Source organism: Lytechinus variegatus, chromosome 6 (genome assembly GCF_018143015.1).
Source record: "Lytechinus variegatus isolate NC3 chromosome 6, Lvar_3.0, whole genome shotgun sequence".
Lineage (NCBI taxonomy): Eukaryota > Metazoa > Echinodermata > Echinoidea > Temnopleuroida > Toxopneustidae > Lytechinus > Lytechinus variegatus.
In genome coordinates this window covers 29,334,211-29,358,202 of record NC_054745.1, presented here as the reverse complement: position 1 = coordinate 29,358,202, position 23,992 = coordinate 29,334,211, and the positions used below count along the sequence as shown (strand labels likewise).

Sequence of the window (23,992 nt, the reverse complement as noted above, 5' to 3'; positions counted from 1 at the left end):
GGCCTAAAATGGACCACTGTTGCGTAACGGGGTGAGTATTCAAAATTGCTCAAGCCAGACCAATGAAATATTCATTGAAGTTATATTTTGAAGAAAAAAAAGTTTTCTACTCATATACATTTGATTGAAAATACTACCACATTTTGGAATAAATTCAGCCCTATGTCAAAGGGACATTTTTCGTGGGACGCTCTGTATATATATATATATATATATATATATATATATAATATTTACGGCCCATTGTTAATGGTCTTTTGTGTAAAAGGTAATATTTTGATGGGTATTTTTGACCGCATAATGGGCTACTTAAACTCAACATGGCATAAAATTTACAAAATATTGCAAAAATATCTTTTTTAAAGACCTTTTAAGAGTGTTGTGAAGATAAAATTTATTCACATTTTTTTAAACTGTACCCCCAGAAATGTCAATTGCCCAAAGCAGGTCTTTGGAGAGTAATTAAAAACACTAATTGAACATTAGCCTGGTTACATATCAATCTACGGAGTACGAATGGTTGTATGAAGGAACTTTGCGTGACTACTAAGGAAAAGAATATTTTATTAGCCCCTTTTTATCTGCGCAATAATTGCCGAGAAAATCACGAGTACAACCCGGCTTTATTGACAATAATTCCTGCCAAAACCTCTCGAAGAAAAGGGAACTATTTCTTGCACGATTCCTAAATCAACCCTCATGCATGCTTGCCCGTTTGTAGCCAAGGAGGTACACACTTATAAATAAGGGTAAAAACTTGAACATATAGGAGTTGGCATCATCCCAGCACAAAACGGGTCTGAATATGTATAATTATAAAAGATGCACAATTTAACCCCTTTTTGACATAGTTATTCAGCTACATAAAAGGTGCACAGTCGGACCATTGGGGTGCAAACTTACAGGCAGGTGCGTTTCCACATCCTTGTTTCACTTTGGTGTGCACGATTACAGCCAAAAGGGTGATACTACTAGGGATGCTTTTCTACCGGGCCTATTGCTGTCTTCATACACTGCAAAAACTCCGGTGTTGATGTAACACCAGCCCGGACATCAGAGAAGTATTGAAACATCACCAATTTGGAATCAAACCGATACTGTTATAAAACTAATTGGTGTATAAAACACCTTTCTGGTGTTAGACCAAAATGAAACTGGTGTTGTTTAACACTTCTCTGGTGTGGACATATATAGATTCCTGGCTGGTGTTAAATCAATTTCGGAGTTTTTGCAGTGTAGACAATCTTAATATGTAAAAGCATCACATACTTGAAACTTGTAATCTTCTCTTGCCAGCACAGAGGAGAAATGAACAGCAGTTTTATTCTTGAAAGCGGCAACGAAACAGCAGTCTGAATAGCGTCATGTCAAGTCTCCACCTTCTCACATTCATGCACAGCAAAAACTGTGGTGTTAACCGGTGTACATAGAGGACCACACCAATTATTTTACACCGGTGTTAAATTGGTGATGTTAGTTTTACACCTATAGGTGTTATTACAGCACCTTTTGTTACATTTACACTCTTTGGTGTTATGTTTAATCTCTAGGGTGTAATTTTAACACCACAGGGTGTGGTCCTCTATTAACACCAATTGGTGTCAGTTTTAACAACGCAGTTTTTACAGTGTGTCCATGATGTCTTATGTCAGCAAAATATTAAAGATCACATACATAAAATCTAGACAAACCCACGGAATTAAAAGTGGATAAACCGCCCTGACTTCAAAGTGAGGGAGCCCTTGCGTTCTCCTTGATCCTCATTGCAAAAAAAAGGTGTTGCCATTTGGGGATTTCCAAATTTAGGGATTTTGAGAAGCTTTTGTGGATTGAAAAATTATTTGGGGATTCAAATAAATTTAGGGATTTTTCATGCATTTTAGGGGATTTTTGAAGGTTTGATGAAAAGCGCTAGCATGACTAAGATTCGCAATTTTCAGTAATACATGCTAATATACGGGCATACGATCTACTGTACGATCATAGAATGTACACCAGCCCAATTCAACCGATGTATGAACTTAACTGGTCGTACGATACAATGGAAGTATGTGTTGCCAATCTACTTTGCATCGAAACCTTAGAAATAAAAAAATAAAAAAGATTAAAAAAAAATCTGCTGTGTATGATGTGAACAAACGAACACGTATTAACTAGTTTTGGGCAATAACCATCATGTAAATATCCTCACTTTTTCAGAATTTATTGTGATTAGAAAAAAAATGGGGATTTGGGGTCCAATTTGGGGGATTTTTCGAGTGCCTTTTCGGATTTTCTTCAGCTCAGACCTGGCAACACTGATTGAAAATTTTGATTACGTGCTTCCTTTGGGAAAAGAACATTATTCGGGACGAATGAAATGATTCTCAGTTGGTGTCTCATTCAGTATCACATGGTTAATGATTGCGATTTCATTCCATTTTGTATGCTTTTAAAAGCATTATTTTGAGCAGCTATGTTTGGATATCTTTTAACTTACTCTTTTCAAGATGAGAAAACAAGTCCATCACCTGGCCAACCTGTCGACTGCGCGGACATCCAGGGAAGTGGGGCGAACGTCAGCGGTGTCTATGCCATATACCTTGGGAAGTATACCAATGTGTACTGTGACATGGAGACTGATGGGGGCGGTTGGACGGTAAGTGGAATACCTATACCGGTGACACAACATTTTCCTCGACGTCATTTGCTCAGCTCTTGATATCTAAGGGGGTATATTGGGTTGGATTTAGGATTGCTATATAAAGTTTGGTTCAGAACAATGTCAATAATTGGGATTAGGGTTTATTTTGTTTTAGAGGTTAGCATAGCCTATAATTATTTGATGGAACTGCGATAGGCCTGCATGAAACACTGAACTATGAAATAAACAAATTCTTTTTTGTATGTAGAGGAGCCGTGGTGTAGTGGTTCTGACTCTCGCCCTGTAAACAGAGGGCCGGGTGTTCGAATCCCACCACGGTCTGGCGTACTTTGGCAAGGCGTTAGTCCAAACATTGTCACTTTCGACCCAGGTGCTAAAAGGGTACCCGGTAGGATGTGAAAGTCATTGTAGCTTGCCCAGTACTATGTGCGCATCACCGGCGACTGACTGGAATACTCCCAAGGGAGTGGAGGATGTACACACGTTGTGTGCGGCAATGACTGATTGAATCCGATGACCGGGGTAATAATATATCTGTAAAGCGCCTAGACACGTCGTTCCGATGTATTAAGCGCTCTGTAACAGCAGATTATTATTATTTATTACTTTTATAGGGCCGTCATTATTTTGATGTGTATAATATTATGTAAATTTTGATGATTGTCTTTCATTCCGAAACAAAAAGGTCTTCCAACGTAGAAGAGATGGTTCCGAGGATTTTAATCGGAACTGGTTGGACTATAAGATCGGTTTCGGAAGTATCGGGTCCGAGCACTGGCTAGGCAACGATCTGATTCATCGACTGTCGAGTCAGCGGAATTACGAACTGCGGGTCGATCTGGCAGACTTCGAAGGGAATACTCGATATGCAAATTACGGCTTCTTTCACATTGGCAATGAAACATTGCTCTTCATCCTGACCGTCAGGGGTTATTCCGGTAACGCAGGTATTACAGACCGTTTTCACAATCTGCCCGGCCGCTCTTCTCAATAAGCCAGTTCGTAGTTTCTTTCTGCGCATGATCAAAAGATTCTACGCATGATCAGACGAAGGTCATTTGTACTAACGTGATATGGTGGTTTAAAATCTAATGAAATAAGCATCAACTTTGATGTCTTAATTATTCATATATTCTTTTGATTTGTAGTTTTCATATACATCTACAAAAAACAGCAATGCGTCCACGAACGACTGGTATTTCACGGTTTGCTAAGTACATTGTGCAACATGCATTCAAAGTAGGAATGCAGCAAATACCTTCATAAAGTGTTCATTGGTTTGCTATTCTAGTCACCTGGTCTATTCAATTTCTTCATCCTGCTATGTAAGGCAAGCTTACGTAATATCGTGCTTTGAAATCTTCCTATCATAATGAAAGAAATGAAAGGTCATTTGACCAAAATTGTCCATAAGTAACTACGAACTGGTCTATTCAAGTCAATTATGGTATTCATTTGTCAAGTTCAATTGCATGCATGGCGGCAGCCCAATGGCTGAAATTTTAGCATGCTTACAAATACAATAATTGTCCAACATAGTACATTTCAAGTTAAAAGACAGTATACAAGTAATAATTATAGCATGATACCGTTATATACATACAGACATTATGAGGAAAATAAATTGCATGATAAATTCTAAAAATCAAATTAATTCATTAATCAAAATTGTTTATAATATTGATTAAAAATTACCATTCCTAAAATTCAGCACATTAATAAAAAACATCTTAAGAAAAAAGCATAGATAACATTAAAATAATGAGGTAAAGTAAGAGTAAAGGTAAAAGACTGGTAAAAGATTTGGCACAGACAAATTGAGAATGAAATTAATACGTTGTGAATTTAAAAGATTATTCGTAAAAAGTATTGCACTATTTTGAAATCTCTTTGTTTTGCACGTAACTTGTTCATATTTCAGTTCTTTCCTCAGAATGTATCTACTTTGTTTTCTTTTCTTGAAGCAGTCATTGGTGTTAATATTTTTTACTAAGGATATGATACAACGCAAAAAAATCTTTATAAATGCAAGTCAAATCACAATGAAGTGCTAAAGATGCTTTTGTCGAAAGTTGGTGGACCGGGACAGCAACGTCGTCTCCCGACTCTGGACAACGACATATTGGAATAATTCGTGCGGTTCAAGTTTGACTTGCATTTTCAAAGGAATTGGTGCGTTGATGTAGATCGAGGGCATCCGCGTCGTGTTTCGAAAACTTTCTAAAGGAAATTTTTACTCAACCGGGTCATATTTCCCCAACTAAAGATAAAGATAAAGATGGCTTGAAATGTGAAAGGAATGATGAATTGGGAACTCCGCAAAGAATACATTACAGCAGGGCAGCCCTTTTAGACCTTGATCATACTGGCTACCTCTCCCCTGATGTGTGGACCAATGTGAAGTCCCTTCGTATCAACGCTAAGAAGCACACGGTGAGAGGGACCAGACGTGGTGTCAAAAGAAATAGGAAAAGAAATTCTCTTCCGATGGAACCTAACTCCTTATCAACTAAAAGACCAGATGAAGGTGACCAGGGGCAGATCAGCAAGGTTGTCTTCTCAACGCACAGTCTGTTGGTAATAGGACTGATCTTTTGACTGATCACTTTATTGAACATGATTTTGATGTTGTCTGTTTAACAGAGACATGGTTGTCAAATGACGGAACGCACAATAAAGTCATAGCTGATCTTACGCTTCTAGGATATAAGTTCCAGCACACCCCTCGTCTGAATCGTACTGGAGGAGGAATTGGCATTCTCCATCAAGACTCACTCAACCTCGTATCGTCATCGACTCATACTTTTCCCTGTTTTGAAAGTATGTACTGTGATATCTCGCCTGATTGCTCGTCGTAATATATAGGCCACCATACAGTCGGAGGAACAGGACAACAACATCAATGTTTCTTGTGGACTTTGCTGATTACTTGTCTGTAATAATAATAATAATAATAATAATAATAGAGGCATATTTACCCAGGGTAGCCACTTCAGTTCCGAAAACTGTTCTCCCAGCGGGCCCTGCTATTATTACCCCGGCTTTAGCACGGCTACCTTGATCGGGCGCTCGAGCATTCGAGGAATTTCTTCCTACCGGGTACCCATTCACCTCACCTGGGTCGAGTGCAGCACAATGTGGATAAATTTCTTGCTGAAGGAAATTACGCCATGGCTGGGATTCGAACCCACGACCCTCTGTTTCAAAGTCCGAAGACTAATCCACTGGGCCACAACGCTCCACATGTCTTATCGACTTCTCCTAAGCTTGTGATAGCTGGCAGGGGCGTCGATCCATTTTTCAGATTGGGGGGGGGGGCAAAATCCTGAATCAACTTTCCAAAGGCAAAACAAACTCACACACATATATATGCATATATATATGTATATATATATATATATATGTATATATATATATATATATATATATATATATGTATATATATATATATATATACATATATATATTTATATATTTATATATTTATAATTATATGTGACTCATGAGATAGAGACACATATCTCACCAACAAATTAATGCGAGCGCGAAGCGCGAGCTGAAATTTTTTAGTATACTGACATGCTGAAAACAGGAAAAAGGTACTTGTTTAGGACTGTTTGTAGTAACTCATGAGGAGTAGATACATGTATATCTCACTACACAGATAATGCGAGTGCCGAGAGCGAGCTGAAATTTCTTCATATTTTGGCCTGAAAGCTTGATATTCGAAGCATTTTGGTACCAATGATTAAGACGGATATTTGAAAGAACAATAGATACGAGCGTTAAGCGCGAGCTGAAAATTTTGATATTTCGATCTGAAAAAAGACAGTTTAATGGACGTTTTTGATAAAGAACAAGATATATATCCAACAAAAAATTATTGCAAATCGAAGCGGGAGTTCTGTTGAGGTTTAGAACTGAAAACGGGACATTCTATTCACCTATTTAATCATGGAAAGTATGGGTTTTTGCTACATAAATGATGCGAGCGCGAAGCGCGAGCTGAAAATTTTTGATTTTCCAATCTAAAAAGCGGACATTTTGAGCACAATTCTGAATAAAGAACGAGTTGGTATCTCAATCTCGCTTGCTGATTTCTGTGTAACATTACAATCTTATTTTATTTTTACACATCAGTGGAATTATTGGGGGGGGGGGCAAAACGATATGTTTGCCCCCCCCAATATTTTCATTGGTGGGGCGATCGCCCCCCCCTGCCCCCCCCAGGATCGACGCTTCTGATAGCTGGTGACTTCAATATACACGGGGTTGACCAAGCGAATTCTGACACCAAGAAATTTGCTGATATTCTGAAGTCTCATGACCTTCTTCAAAATGTGTGTGACTATACTCATACAAGTGGGCACATCTTGGACTTCATCTTATGTAGAAGTGATGATGATATTGTTAAGTCAGTAGAAGTCTCTACCTTCCTTAGTGATCATGCGGCAGTGCACTGTGATCTTCAGATCTGTAAGCCCATATCAGGCATGTCAGGGGAGCGTTTCATCAATATTTTTACCCGACAAGCTGTCAGATCTGACATCTTTCCATGATTTTGATTGGCTGAGAGGCACTGTTCCTATGGTAACTGTCGGATAAAATGGGACATGTCGGATAAAACGTCTGACAAGTCCTTTCATGAAACGCTCCCCAGGTCGTAAAGAAATGGTGTACCGAAAACTGTAGGCAATAGATCATAATGCCTTTGCTGAAGACCTGGACTTGTCTGAGCTTCTTCTGGAACAAGCGACTGACATCAACAAGTTGATTGACCAATACGACGGAACTCTCTCAGACATTCTCAATAAGCTTGCCCCTGTTAAGCGTTGTGTTATTGCTACACATCCGCCAAATCCTTGGTATTCAGAAGAGATTATAGCATCAAAGAAGCTGAGGAGGAGGTTCGAAAGGAGGTGGAGAAAGACTAGACTTGAAGTGGAAAGACAGTGCTTCAAGACTCAACGCCAGGTTGTCTTGGAAATGATAAAAAGTGCAAAAGCCTTTTGTTATGAGAAAGAGATCTCTGAGTGCTGTGGTCAAAGAGAAGTGTATAGGTTTATAGACAAGATGATTCAAAAGCGCGTCAAATTTATTCTTTCTACGCATCGTAAGGACCAAAAACTTGCAGAAAAGTTCTGCCTATACTTTTCTACAAAGATAAAGGATATTTAATTAGGATTTTGATGCTGAAGTCGTGACCGGCACAAATATAACAACTGATCATTCTGCTGAAAGTGCCAACTACTTGACACATTTGACTTGGCTTCTGAGGATGAAGCAAAAAGGATTATTCATACACTTGTAGTTCACAAGATCCAATTCCTACCTTGATTTTGAAGAAAAAAAACATTTACGTCTTATTCTGCCAAGCATAACACTCATTGTTAATAAGTCACTTGAAACAGGTATTTTTCCTGACTCTTTCAAGGAGGCAGTTGTTCGACTACTTCCGAGAAGGCAAGGCTAGACCCTGATAACCTAAAGAAATATCGACCATTGTCTAATCTGAAGTTTATCTCCAAAGTCTTGGAAAGAGTTGTTGCCTGGTGTCTTCAAGATCATCTAGATCTTAATGATCTTTGTGGACCATTACAGTCAGCTTATAAGAAGCATCATAGCACCGAATTTGCCCGTACCAATGTTCACAATGATATAATCCGATCACTCGACCAGAAAAGGGCTGTCCTCTTGGTTTTTTTCGACATGTCGGCGGCCTTCGACACAATCGACAGAGATATTCTTATCAGACGGTTTCGCTCGACAGGATTGACTGGATCTGCACTTGCATGGATTTCTTCGTATCTAAGCAACCGCTCGCAGATTGTTAAGATCCGGGTGATTGCTTGTCATTTGTAGCTAAATTTCTGTACGGCGTGCCGCAGGGATCCGTTCTGGTCCCGTCGTTCTTTACCATTTATGCCAGCCCTCTTGCCAAGATTGCGAGATCACACGGCATCAGTAGGGGAAGGCGGGGTAAGTTGAGCATAGGGGCAAGTTGAGCCACCAGCCCCAGGACAATAATGAATGAGTCAGACATTGTGGTGGTTTCATGTATTGATGACCCATAGCATAACCCCTAACCCCACCACATTGTTTCCAACTTTTAAACAAAAAGTAGTTTTTTAGAGTAAAAAATATGAATTTCAGCCAAAAAAGTAAAAAAGAGTGTGAAATAGATAAGTGCTTTATAAACACACATGTCTTTAAATATAATAAAGACATGATAACAACATTATTAGTCCAGGTATGGATCTTCATTCTTATCATAGTCTTTTATATGATGGATGCATAATAAATGTGTGGATACAAAATTATCGCACTAAGTTCGGACTGGGGTAAGTTGAGCCAAACGGCATGGGGCAAGTTGAGCCATGGTAATTCCTATGGTAATGTATCTTAAAAAACAAACAAACCATAAGAATTGATTGAAATGCAGGCTGAAAGGAGCAAATTTACATAACTGCTCTTTTCCTTTTACAGGATGTTAGTATTTATAGAGAATTAGCAAGTGAAAAGACTTTAAACAAAAATAGACATGCTGGTTCTCCCCCATACATTTTGTACATAGTTTTTGTGGCTCAACTTACCCCAGAAGGTGGCTCAAACTTACCCCATATATGGGGCAAGTTGAGCCATTTGACATCGTTTTTTTCAAAGGTCACGATGACTTTCAGTGTGGGGATAGAAAGTTATATATAGGTGGAAAATATTTCAGAAGAATTGAATTTCAAAGCAAGGTACTTATTTCGACAAGATTATTAATCATATCAATTCTAACATGCAAAAAGCAAAAACTGTCACAACTTACCCCGCCTTCCCCTATACATCTTTACGCAGATGACACCCAACTCTACACATCGTTCGATCCATCTAATCCTTTAAGTGAGGCCACTTCCAGATGTAAACTTGTAGCCTGCATTGATGATATGAGGGCATGAATGATTGAGAACAAACTGAAATCGAATGACGATAAGAGTGAATTCATGATTTTTGCCTCTGAAAGCCTGGGTGCTAAAGTTCGTACTAAGTCAATACGTATAGGGTGTGTTGCAGTACAATCTCTGTCCAGTTGTAGGAATCTCGGAGTTCATTTTGACTCTGAAGAGTTAACAATGTCATCACATGCCGATCGGTATGTTTACAATTACGTAATATTCATAGCATTCGGAAGTCTCTCTCACCTAAAGTTGCAGCATCTGTGATTCACTCATATGTATTATCTCGTATTGATCATGGCAATGCTTTATTGTTTAAGACTACATCATATCAACTTGCCAAGCTGCAACGTGCTCAAAATTCTGCTGCTCGTATCCTCAGTGGAACGTCTCGTTCCGGGGGGGGGGCACTTCCGTTCACGAGTGGATACCATGCGCGACCAAGGGGTCTCGAAAAGCACCCTAAACAAGTATTTTCCATATTCTGAAAATGCACCCCTTAACAAGTATAGACGTGTGAAACCCTACCCTTAACAAGTATTGGAAAAAAAAGATACTCTTGGCAAGTATTTCCTGAAATGAACCCCTATAAACAATCACAAATGATCGATTTTTTATTAAGTGTATCTGTCGACGTCGGTCGTCGGTTTTACCTTTACACACCATTTGGTTTAGTACGGCCCCATTTTTCACCTCGCGCAAATCAGACTCTAAACACGTAGTGTTGGGGCAAAAAGGACATCCCTTATAAAACATTTTAATTTTGTTTTATCATCCCCGCAAATGTGACCCTAAACACGAACCGTTCCTAGCGAAATAGATACCCTTTTTCACATTTTTTTGGACACCCTTATCTATCTTGAAAAAGTCATCCTTTTTACGTGTTTTTTTTTTTTTTTTTGGGGGGGGGTCGCGCATGGTATCCACTCGTCAATGTAAGTGCCCCCCGGATCTCGTTTTACCCACATCACTCCAATTCTTAAAAGTCTACACTGGTTACCGGTATCTAACAGAATAGAAATCAAAATCTTACTCCACACATACATGTATGTCCCCTTTATACCTTCAAAACCTCATCTCAAAATACATTCCCGCAAGAAATATCCGTTCCTCCACAGCTAAATGTACAGAGAACAAATTTAACCCAGGAGAAAAGGCCTTTGCCTCTTCAGCTCCATCTATCTGGAATGCTCTTCCGCTGAGGATCCCAACAATTGAATCGCTTGAAGCATTTATAAAGTATTTAAAATCCTTTCTGGTTTCGTCTTACTTTTGTTGAATACTGTATGTTAATGTAATTTTTTTCTTCCCGTAATCCCTCCATCCCTCTGCGCCTAGGAATAGTTTACTAGATAGATGGCGCATAATAAAATGATGTGTATTATCATTATCATTATTATTATTTGATTTGATTTTATTCATATATATACGTCATTTTAAACATTGCATTATATTCATATTAGTATAATCATATATATATATATACATGAATGGAGCATCTTAAGCTCTAAGAGCTTGAAAATGATGTTCCATGAGAAAAAAGAATACAAAGATACATAATTATACATTGGCTAAAATAATATATTCAATGATGCGAACATCAACAAAGAGTAAAAAGAAGAGCAAGAGAGATAGAGTGAGGGGTGAAAAGAACAGAGTGGGAAAGAAAGAACTGAATAGAAAGAGAGAAATATGATGATAATTTTTAACAATATATAACAAGACATGTTTGATAACGAAGACTCGTTCGTAAAGTATTTTGTTTGCATAATGAATATAAACAATATAACAAAAGAAATGAATTTCATATGTGTGGTGGTACATTATGTAACCATGCAGTGGTAATAAACATACATGACATTATTATCAGCCTTGCGTTTCATATTTTGAAATAAGGAAATTTTTAACTTGCCTCTTGAAGGAATTTTTGTTGGGCATGAACGAATATAAATAGCAAGGGAATTCCAAATGTCGGGGCCAGTATGTCGAATAGATCTATGGGCAAGAGCTGTTCTTGGCCGGGTTTTCTAAATGAATATTTGTGGAGGTTCGGGTTGGATGATTAAGATGAGTGATGACGGTTCTTCATCCAGAGTTAGGAACACAAAATTTTAATTCTAATTCTGTTCTTTTTTTTCTTCAGGAAACGGCCTTAATTATCACAACGGGCATACGTTTAGCACAGCAGACTGCAATAATAACCTTGGCTGTAAATCAAGTTGTGGACGCTCATACAGGTCGGGGTGGTGGTTCAATAAATGCATTTTATCTAATCTCAACGGGAAGTATTTACACGGTCAGTACCGAAACGCTAACGGTGACGGTGTCGCGTGGGGCGGTTGGAATATAAAGTTCTCTATGAAGATGAGCGAGATGAAGATTCGACCCAATCAAGGTTCGACCCAAATTTGAAGAGTTTATTAGGCGATCTGTCAATCGACAGATCAACTATCAATTTCGTACGGATTTTCTTTTTTATATATTTCTTTATTTATTATTAGGTGATCTGTCAATCGACAGATCAACTATTAATTTCGTACGAGTTTTCTTCTTTATTTCTTTATCTATTGTTTATTTTCCGCCCTTTTCTTGTTACCACAAAATGTCAAAATCTACATCATCAATTTTCTTCAAAATGTCATCAGTTATGGTGAATTATGTCATCTGTATGAAACAAGTTCAAGGTCAAAAAGTCACCATGACGTCATCTAGACGCCATTTTGTAAATTCACATTATCAATCGTATCTTCATTATCAAAATTAGAATAATCAACAATATTTACATCACATTAACTTCAGGTCAAGGGTCAACTGTCCATGTCATCAAAGGTCACGACGTACGCGTACGCGCGCGTCAAAATTCTAAAATGCTCAAAATCACTTTTTGACCAAAGTAGAGTATGATTCAGGTCATTTTCAGCATTTCAAAAAATTGCGCGTGCGCACGGTTACGCGCGTAACGGCACTATAGAGCATGGGATCGCTTTTTATGTATATATTAATGCATCGATAATAAAACTCTGAGTAATTCGATACCTTGATCAACCTTCTACGACAAGTAATAACGGAATTAGCCTCCATCAAAATTTACAGCACGCGCGCTCTCGCACTAACCATGGACAAGTTATGTGCAAAAACATGCCTATACAGAATTCATTATAATATATATAATCACAAAACTTGGATTTTTGAAATACAATGTAGGAATGTCGAAATTTCTATTCGCTTGTAACTTTTTATGAATTTTACGCGATACGCCCTGTTAAGCACCTGGGGTGGTATTCTGAGATCCATTTTATCTCAGATAAAATAAAATATTTTATCTCCGTTAAAGTCAGTGAGATAAGATACCCTTAAAATTTCTCCGAATTGGTATTCTGAGAACAATTTTATCTTCATTTTATCTCTGTAAGACACACCTACTCTTTAAGCAATATCCGATTAGAAATGCGCTTTTATAGCTCTCTCGTGTCACTCAACCTATTGAAATCCATTCCGCAAGGAGGTGTGCCAAAGGGGTGAGATTGCGTCAATTTATTGACTTCAAATACGCTTGCACTATACGCTTGCACGTCTTTACAGAGATTTCTTTTTAACTAAAAAGACAATACTCGCATCTTTTTTCAAAGTCTATATCGCATCTTTTCAAGCATAATTTGAAAAGACAATATTAGTCAAGACAAGTCTTACGAAATACTTTGTGATTAAAGTTAAAGTGTCATTCTCAACAAATATATACTTTTTTTTCATTTTCATGTCAACATTTGGGGTTAATTCACGTAGAAATATTGGTGAAATCAACGTCGCAGAGATAAAATAGCCCCTACCCTCTTTTAAGTTTATTTTATTTTTTTCTTCAAAGTAACTTGGGCGCAAGCACATCCGTGTTGCAATACCAAGATACGCGATGGGTATGTCTACGCAGGCACTGTTCTATTGCGTATCATCTATAGTTACGTAAGATAAAATTTATACACAAGATAAAATTGTAAATTTTGTCTGAGAGATAAAATGTCATCTCAGAATACCAATTTCATTTTAAGAGATAAAATGAAATATTTTAAAGATAAAATAACCTCAGAATACCGCCCCTGGCCATAACGCCACTGTTAAAACGGATTATCTAATCAAAGCAAAAAAAAAAAAAGAAAGCAAATTAATCAGTTTAGGTGATCGACTATAATGTATTTACTCACACTTTCTGATGTAGTGTGGTTATAATATTAAGATATTACAGTGAAATATTACTCTATTCTCTATCATGTCTTGAGAGCTCCTAAGAAGACATAACATGGAGCGCACCCCCCCCCCTTCTTTATAAATCTCGAATTATTTCGGGGTCCCCAAGAGATAATGATAGCAACCCCGAGATAATCTTAGTAGTAATTATAAAAAAGTCATCTTAGGGGCACCATACTTCTCTGCACAGCAGCAAATGTTCAATTTCGAAATCTGATGTGGATTGAATGTAAAGTATTACTGTTGACATGTTGTTATTAGTATTCATAGTTATTGGGTGAGAATAAAGCCGAAGGAAATGTTAGTTTGTGTGAAGAGAGAAAAATCATAGAAAATGGTCCGTGAAAGTGAGATCAAATTGGTCATAAAATAAGAAAGTTATAGGGGTATTGTACATGTATGTCGGATCCATTTGTACATGGAAGATATCGCACCAAATCACAAATTTCTGCTCTCATACAATAAATATTCGTTATCCACAATATATTTTTGTGAAACCTCTTGTATGTAATTGTCCTCCCAAGAAATGATCTAAAAGTAGGCAATCCATCGTATTTCAATACAGAAAGAAATATTACTACTACAACTACGCTGCAAATACAGGCCGGTATCTAAATCGAAAGACCGCGGAAGTGTTGAAACACTGGTTTAACACTGACTAGTGTTTAATTGAATATATGGTGTTAGCCTATCGCCAGTTTGGCGTTGTTTCATCACCTCTCTGGTGTTTTCTAATATAGATATCGAGATGGTGTTAAATCAACACTGGATAATGGTGTTAAATTAACTGAACACTGGTATTTTGCAGTCTGCTACTACTACTAGTAGTAGTGGTACTACTACTACTACTACTACTACTACTACTACTACTACTACTACTACTACTACTACTACTACTACCTCTACTACTACTACTACTACTACTACCTCTACTACTACTACTACTACTACTACTACTACTACTACTACTACCACTACTACTTCTACTACTACTACTACTACTTCTACTACTACTACTACTACTACTACTACTACTACCACTACTACTTCTACTACTACTACTACTACTATTACTACTACTAATACTAATACTACCTCTACTACAACTACTTCATTCAGATTAATTGATCATCTTGATTGTGCTGAGAAATGGGCAGGGGTGCGAACCGTTCGCACGAACGAAAATGTGGCGTCAGACTCAGGCAAAAATTACCATCTCTGTTATGATAATACGAATAAAACTGTAAAAAAATATACGTTTTTTAAAATCTTTAATTAGTGTAAGGATTGAACTGAAACTATGTCAATCGTATAATTACTTCAATGCCTATCTGCTGTTATCCTAAGGCCCAAACCGCCAAACACATAGTGGTTTCCCATAAATATATCAGGATGGTGTTAAATAAACACTTGCGTTTTTGCAGTGTACTATGTAATGCAACACATAATAAACATAACAGAGTATACATGTAGATTGAGCACGCACTGGATTGGCAGGCTGATTGGCAGGGTCAGTAAATTAATAGGTCAAGTCCACCCCAGAAAAATGTTGATTTGAATAAATAGAGAAAAATCAAATTAGCATAACGCTGAAAATTTAATCAAAATCGGATGTAAAATAAGAAAGCCATGAAATTTTAAAGTTTTGTTCATTTTTCACCAAACGTTGTATGCACAATTCAATGATATGCAAATTAGACAGTCGATGATGTCCTTCACTCGCTATTTTTTGTTTTGTATTGTTTGTATTATAAAATATATCATTCTTTATAGATTGACAATATAAGGACCAACTTGACTGAACCATATAGTATCAAACAATGTTAATTCCACATGTTCAGATAATTAACTTTTGTTTTACTTGACAATGAGGAGAAAATTAGACTATCCCATATTTTTTATAATAAAATATATAAGAAATAGTGAGTGGATGACGTTATCAAGTCTCTTCATTTACATACCGACTCGGATGTGCATATATTTTTTTTGTGAAATTACTTTAAAATGTCATAACTCAAATCAATGATTTGTTGGGGTGGACTTGTTCTTTAACTGAAATACTGTAATCAGTTAACAAAATTTGTTCCACTTTTTTAGTCAAGTGTATTTCACAATTTGTTTGTTCCGTTGATCTGATACGTATTTAACCAGAAGTTTTGTAATCTTCAATATCTGAACTCTGTCTGGACATGGGGAGGGGCGGATGAGCCAACCCCCAACCCAAATAAAACTATTGAAAAAAGACAAACAAACAGGACCAGAGGCCCGTAACACAAATGTTAGCGAATACCCACAATGCAAAAACTCCGGTGTTGATTTAACACCGCGGCCAGAATCTTTATATGTCCACACCAGAGAAGTGTTAAACAACACCAGTTTCGTTTTGGTCTAACACCAGATAGGTGTTTATACAAAACCAAATCGTACTAAAACATCATCGGTTAGATTCCAAACTGGTGTTGTTTCAATTTTTCCGGTGTGGACACATATAGATTTCGGGCTGGTGTTAAATCAACACCGGAGTTTTTTAAAGAACAATTCTGATTGGCTCCTAATCAGTCTACTGAGCGAGTTGCGCATGCAACGGTAGTCTTGATAGGTCATTTCATTTAGCAATTGATCGCTAACATTTGCATTACGGGTCCCAGACTGATATTTAAAGGTCCAGTCCACCTCAGAAAAATGTTGATTTGAATCAATAGAGAAAAATCAGACAAGCACAATGCTGAAAATAAGAAAGTTATGACATTTCAAAGTTTCGCTTATTTTTAACAAAATAGTTATATGAACGAGCCAGTTACATCCAAATGAGAGAGTTGATGATGTCACTCACTCACTCACTATTTATTTTGTTTTTTATTGTTTGAATTATACAATATTTCAATTTTTACGAATTTGACGATTAGGACCTCCTTGCCTGAAGCACAAAATGTTAAAATAATGGAATTCCACGTGTTCAGGGAGGAATGAAACTTAATTTCACATGACAATAACGAGAAAATCAAAATGTTTCATATTTCAAACAATAAAAAACAAAAGAAATAGTGAGTGAATGACATCATCGACTCTCTCATTTGGATGTATTTGGAAGTTTTTGTTGGGGTGGACTTGTCCTTTAAATAGAAACTTAGTTTAATGGTTGGAAGTGAAATTAGGTTAACTGCACTTGAAAATGGTATTCGCTGCTTGTTTATTATATTATTCTCACATATCTTCAAACAGAATAAAAGTGATTCATCCGTGAAGTGAATGTGTTAGTCCCAGTACTTTTTTTTCCTCGAAATAAATCACGATACAATAAATTTCACAAAAAGCCCTTGAGAAAAAGAAAAGCATCGATTACTTTACAAAGCTATACCACCCTTTCACACGGTCAAAAAAGGATTTTGATTGATGATTCCAGTGAAAAAATAATTCTAATGACGACTTTCTAGCACGTATGAAACCAAACCCGAATCACGAACGCTAATCACAATCACCGTCGAATTCGAATTCTACTCCGGAGGTGAATTTCAGTCAGGTTTCATTCAAATTACGGTATGAATTTTTCCGTGTGAAAGGTCCGATGATTCAAAAGACAAATTTCAATCATCATTACGATGATGATTCAAGATTCACGTGTGAAAAGGCCCCCAGACACATACACATGTACCACCCGCATATACACACAATCAGACAACTAAAATCGTAAAGGAAAAACAAACATACCGTAAATAACCTTCAAGCGCTTGAGTGATCTCTCTAGCCATCCGTTCACACGGTAAAAAAAATCGTAATTTGAATGATTCCAGTGAAAAATAAGGCTAACAACGCATTTTGGGCACCCGTGAAACCAAACCAGCACATGGTGAAAATCATGAATGCCAAATACAATCACGAATTCAAATTCTACTTCGGAGGTGAATTCTCGTTAAGTTTCACTCAAATAACATTTTTTCGAGTGAGCGTGTGTAAGGTCCGATGATATGAAAGACGAATTGCAATTATTACAATGATGATTCAAAATTCACGTGAGAAAAAAAGGCCATAGGTTATTGACCTATCTCCTAAACTAAAAAGTAAAATAATGAAATTAAAGAGAAAGAGAGAGAGAATAGAAAAAGGAATACACACATAGCCCTCGAGTGAGAGAACAACATTGATTAAAATTCAACAGCTTTGACCAACAGTTGTGCTAAAAAAGTAAGTGAACTCCATCACAAAATGCACTCTTTCGTGCTGAGTGTTGAATGTAGGCAGCAACATGACAATGTTCGGCGAACTCAGAGAGAAACAAATATTTAACGCATTTTTTTTCATGAAAGGACTTGTCGGACGTTTTATCCGACAAGTCCCCTTTTATCCGACAGTTACCATAGAAATAGTGCTTGTCAGCCAATCAAAATCAAGGAAAGATGTCAGATCTGACAACTTGTCGGACGAAAATGTTGAGGAAACGCTCCCCTGACTTCACGATTAAACATCTAAACCATGGCAGAACTTGTACACTTTAAATGTGATCATTTTCTGTTGGGGTTCACCATAGACCTATGAAAAGATGGAGATTAACGCGAGCATTTCTTTGATCCAATGATAGTCACCGTCACCTGGGCATGCACATCTTAATGAGAACAAGCATTCATGCTTTCTTAGCAATCAGGTAAAAAATTACCCCCAAATAACCCCCAAAATCACCCCCAAATAACCCAAAAAATATTTATAATATAAAATATGATATTATTCGATCCGCTAACTACCGCTCACACATAATAAAGGATCTCAATAACGTTGAGGGATACACGATATATACATGTTATGTGATAAGTTTATATGGAATATTATGGAGAAACTTTGGAAAATTGAATTTTGAATGGTGAACAATCAATCACAATATTGCCTCTGTATTGAAATATGTAGACATTTCCCCAAAATAAAACACATGGAACTAAGATTACCAAAGGTATACAAAAAACTGCACATCGATTTTCCATTATTTCATTGATTTGTTGTCAACTGCATAGGCGGCGGAAGCGGGGGGGGGGGCGGAGGGGACGTGTCCCCCCCTAAATTTGAGGAGGGGGGACGGTCCCCCCTAGATTTGTTGTTGATGACCTTTTTTTTTTTTTTTTTTTTTTTTTCTTGTCAATTTATTTTCCTACGTCCCCCCTTAAATTTTTGGGTTGAGAATCTTTTTTTTTTGCTTGTCAAAAATTTTTTGGTTGTCCCCTCCTAAAATTTTTGGCTTCCGTCGCCAATGGTCAACTGCGCATTTAATTTGGGATATATGAATTTTAAAAAAATGCAAACTGCTTCGGTCCCTTCCCACGATGGCGATCATAGGTCCAAAGAAGTGTAGTATGAAGAGAATGTTATTCAGATGACAATAACAGTCACCTGTTAGTGAATTCATTATCTAAGCGATGAATGTCCATCTCGTCATAGGTCCATGGGCTCACTGACTTCCGGGGGGGGGGGGGGCACTCAGTATATAATGCATATGTGCCGCGGAGGGGACCCTCATTTTCACACTCAAATTTCCGTTACAAGGCATAGCATTTTTGCCTTGTTGAGAAAAATAACAGGGAAATCTGCTCCAAGGCATGGCATTTTCTTTTTATCGAGAAAAAAGAAGAGAGAAACCCGCTCCAAAGCTTCGGTTATTTTTCGTTACGCCGCTCCGATCGCATTGAATGAGCTGCAATTTTTGTGAAAAGCGGCCGTCAAAAAACAAGAAGCAATATTCAATGAAAAGAATATAACAGTCTTAACGAATGCAGGAGACCGCCATCGTGAGCGGTTAAGCTTGAAAATGATGGCGACCTCGTAAAACGGTACATGAAATTCTTTCTTCATTGATCAAGTGGGTGCAATGCGTGCAGGTGCGGGTGCAGTAAAGGTGATCTGACCCGTGGAATCAATTGCCAGTGACCCATCAATAATCCACTTTAAATGCAATATTGATTCTATGGTCTGTAATGATCTATATCTAAGCCTTATTCAGTAATTCTTCTGCGACTCAATATGTACTCGATTTGTTTAAAAAACCACTTTCTGTTCCATGTCACAATTTATTGTGGGCCCTGCATTTCGAATATTTCCAGCCAGATGTTATAGTAGAGACTCGCCGCCGGCTCAGGAGGCATATACGATGATGACCAAGTTTACGTACATTCATGAAAACGGGAGTAAATCTCGCAGCATGGTGCGGGTGTCGCGTGAAAAGAAAAGAAACACGAAAAGCAGATCTATAAATAGGGCCTGTATCACAAAGCTTAGCAATGAATGTAGAACAATTTTATATGATTGATTCCATTGATTATAATGTACTATTAATCGTAAAAATCGAATGTACGATTATTCGCTAATTTCTGTGTTAGGGGACCCAAACGTTACCGTCCCTGAGGTTTGCGAAAGGTTCCTATTAATAATTACTCCCCTCCTCTCTCCCAGTTGACTGAATCCTGAATATTTATGTTGTAAGACTCCTTATACATTGTATATGATTGGTTCTTATTCATAATGGTGTATTACTTTCTTTCTGTTATCTTCCAAGTTAATTTGTATATGTACCTTATGCAAAGAAGGCCTAGAAAAGACATGAAAAAAAGAAATATGCCCTGCCAAGCTCAGGCGGTTAAGCACATGACTTTGAACCATCAACATCTAATTTTCAATATATTCTTGTTCTGTGTTAGAAGAACCCGCAATTTAACATAGAGCTTATAAACTACAAAATATATCTTTACATTATCATGGATCTTAAAGAAAAATCATGGTCCCGTATATAACTTCGAGTGCCTGAATGGTTTTATCTAGGTTAACAAGCGATGTTCTTTACTTTTAATGTACAATGATAAAATATGAATGTATTTAAAATTAAAGAGAATAAAAATAAAATACGAGAAAGCAATGGTATCGTAAATAACCTTCTAGTGGTTGAGTGGATCTCTTTATTTGTTAATTTGTATATGTACCTTGTGCAAAGAAGGCCTAAAGAAGACATGAAAAAAGAAATATGCCCTGCCAAGCTTAGGCGGTTGAGCACAGGACTTCGAACCATCAACATCTAATTTTCAATTTATTCTTGTTCTGTGTTAGAAGAACCCGCAATTTAACATAGAGCTTATAAATTACAAAATATATCTTCTACATTATCATGGATCTTAAAGAAAAATCATCGTCCCGTAAATAACTTCTAGTGCCTGAATGGTTTTATCTAGGTTAACAAGCGATGTTCTTTACTGTGAATGTACAATGATAAAATATGAATATATTTGAAATTAAAGAGAATAAAAAGAAAATACGAGAAAGCAATGGTATCGTAAATAACCTCTAGTGGTTGAGTGGATGTTTTTAGGTTATCACGCATCTTCATTACCATCAGTGTAAAATGATGAAATATGATTATATTTCAAAGTGAATACGATTTACAATACACGAATTGGATTAAAAGTAGGAACAGCTTTGCAGCTCACAATATAAAAGGAAGGTCCACTCTGTCAGATACACATTCGGTTGAGCTCGAAGCCGTCGAAAGGGAAAACTTAGCATCATATCAGCTTTTCACAGTAAAGATCAGACGATCGATAGTAAGTACCTTGATAATTATTCAGTTCTCATCACCGTCAGAATTCAGCAGCTCGCATTGTTTCTCTGCAAAATAAACACGATCACATCACTCTGTACTTAAAATCCTCCATTGGTTGCCCATAAAGGATCACATAGTTTTCAAAATTTTACTTTTGGCTTATCATATCATCAATGTATCCGCACCCGATTACAACAAGTCTCTTATTCACCACTATCAACCTGCACGCACACTGCGATCATCCCAATCTAGTCTCTTACATATCCCACTATCTAAAAAATCTTGGGGGCGATCGAGCCTTTGCTCATGCTGGAGCAGCCCTGTGGAATCCACTACCACAGGAGCTGAAGAACTCAAACTCTGCAACATCCTTTAAGGGCGACCTAAAATTGCACTTGTTCACCAGCAGGTACTAGGTTTAAAGACAGACATTTTTCCTCATTTGAAATTTATGTTTTGCTCTCTTATAAGCGCGTTAAGCATTTGATGAAAATGGAAAAGACGCTATAAAAATCATTTGTGTTATTATTAGTATTATTATTATCAATTTCTTTTACAAACTATCCAAGATTTATCCCGTTTTTTATTCGCATTTACTCTCCACAACCACGACACTCTCTAGTTTTGAGGACTCAAATTATATATAATGTCCAGCAAATGTTAATATGTTAATGATTCCTGTGCCACAAATATTTTAATGATTTAATTTTTTATACCTTTCTGTGTTCTAATATGTATGATTTATATGTTTTTACCTTGTTTGACCTTGTATGTTTTACCACTTGTATATACATGTATTGTTTTTTATGCTTTTAGGGCCCCTTTTGATACCAGCTTTTGCTGAAAGGGCACCCTATTGAAATATTGTTTAATACATAAATAATTAATAAATAAATAAACGCACCAATTCCTTTTAAAATGCAAGTCAACCCACAATGGATTGCGAAGAGGCTCTTATCGAAAGATGGTGGACCGGGACAGCATCGGAATCTCTTGACTCTGGGCAACGACAAATTTGCAATTGTTCGTCCGGGGCAAATCTTCGGATGACCTGCTGTCCCAGTCCTCCAACTTTCGACAAAAGCCTCTTAGCTCTCCTTTGTGATTTTAATTGCATTTTCAAAGGAATCGATGCGTTGTAGAGAGTTTCCCTCGAAGTTAATGCAAAAACTACCTATATTAAGGGCAAGGAGAGAAAATAATTCGTTGAAATAAGTATAGGAACAACCTTTCTTCAACTTTGTCAATGCTTTCAGCTACATAAGAAAAAGGTATATTTGTTAAAGCAACTTATTTTAATACATATATATTATGCTTGTGTCAGCCTCAGTCTTCATTTTCCATTTTCAGTAATTATTAGTTTTATTTGCTGTCTGCAATGATACCAAATCGTATGAAAATTATTATAATTGGTATTTTGTTATCATAGAAATTGTTATTACCATTATCATTATGTTATCATCCTTAGTATTCACTTGACTTTTGTTGTGTTTATTTTCAATATCATTAAGTATATTATTGTAATTAGTATTGTAAGTTCATGCTGCAATTGTTATATGAAAATTAGACATTTCATTGTTAATATTATTATTGTTATTGTTGCTATTATTATTTTTGTTATTATTATCATTATCATTATTACTATTACTATTTTTGCTGTTATTAATATTAATATTGTTGTTATCATTATTATTACTATTACTATTGTTGTTGCTATCAAACTCTAAAAATTCGAATGTTAAATCAACATTTGAAAGGATGGAGGAGTGACAACCTTTTCCAAATGTTACATTCAATCTTGTATAAAGCTGAATCCGACATTTTACGTGTTGGGAAGAACCATTTAAAGTGGTAAATGCAACATTTAGAAAATGTTGTCACTCCTCCAACCTTTAGTAGTAGTAGTAGTAGCAGCAGTAGTAGTATCATCATCATAATTAACTTATAAATTTCTTATCTTTATCGATATCACAATTGCTATAAGATTACTATCATAAGAAATTTGATATTAGATATCTGATATTTGATTTTATCGTATATATTTTTTAATAACAGGTAAGATGACCCTGATCAAGGTTGCACTGGTTGTCATCGCTCTCCTCGTCGTCTTCATCGACATCGTAAGCTCCACCCATTTCCGAGGCGGATCAATGACATGGAGAGCAGTAGAGGTGAACGTAAGTCGAGAAAGATACTACGGAGTTTCAGTAATAACTATATCATGTATATAGCTTGATATCTTAGCTCCTTCTTCCACTGGCGGGGCCTATAACTCACAAGCTCCGCTTTCAACCTAGGCCCCTCCATTTTTCACTGATTTAAATTCTTATTGCGTATAATTTCTATCTCAAGAACCTTTTTATTTCAACTCAAGATAATTATGTTATACTAATGTAAAGCATGTAAATGTCTGTATATGAATTATGGAAAATAAACTAAACTGAAACTGAAACAAGGGCCCGTATTCTGAAGTCGGGTTTAACTTAGGCCATGGTCTAACACAGTGCTAATATTATGGGAAGCCAAAAGTGTCAAAATCTTTATTAAGATGTATGGTTCTCATGTATACTGTGCTCTTTCCTGATTCATCGATGGTGACGA

At 36.8% G+C, this 23,992-nt stretch overlaps 1 pseudogene; it reads left to right on the top strand.

Annotated features, from left to right (window-relative positions):
• The window catches only part of LOC121417695, a 54,876-nt pseudogene that overhangs the window by 5,799 nt on the left and 25,085 nt on the right, over positions 1 to 23,992 (top strand).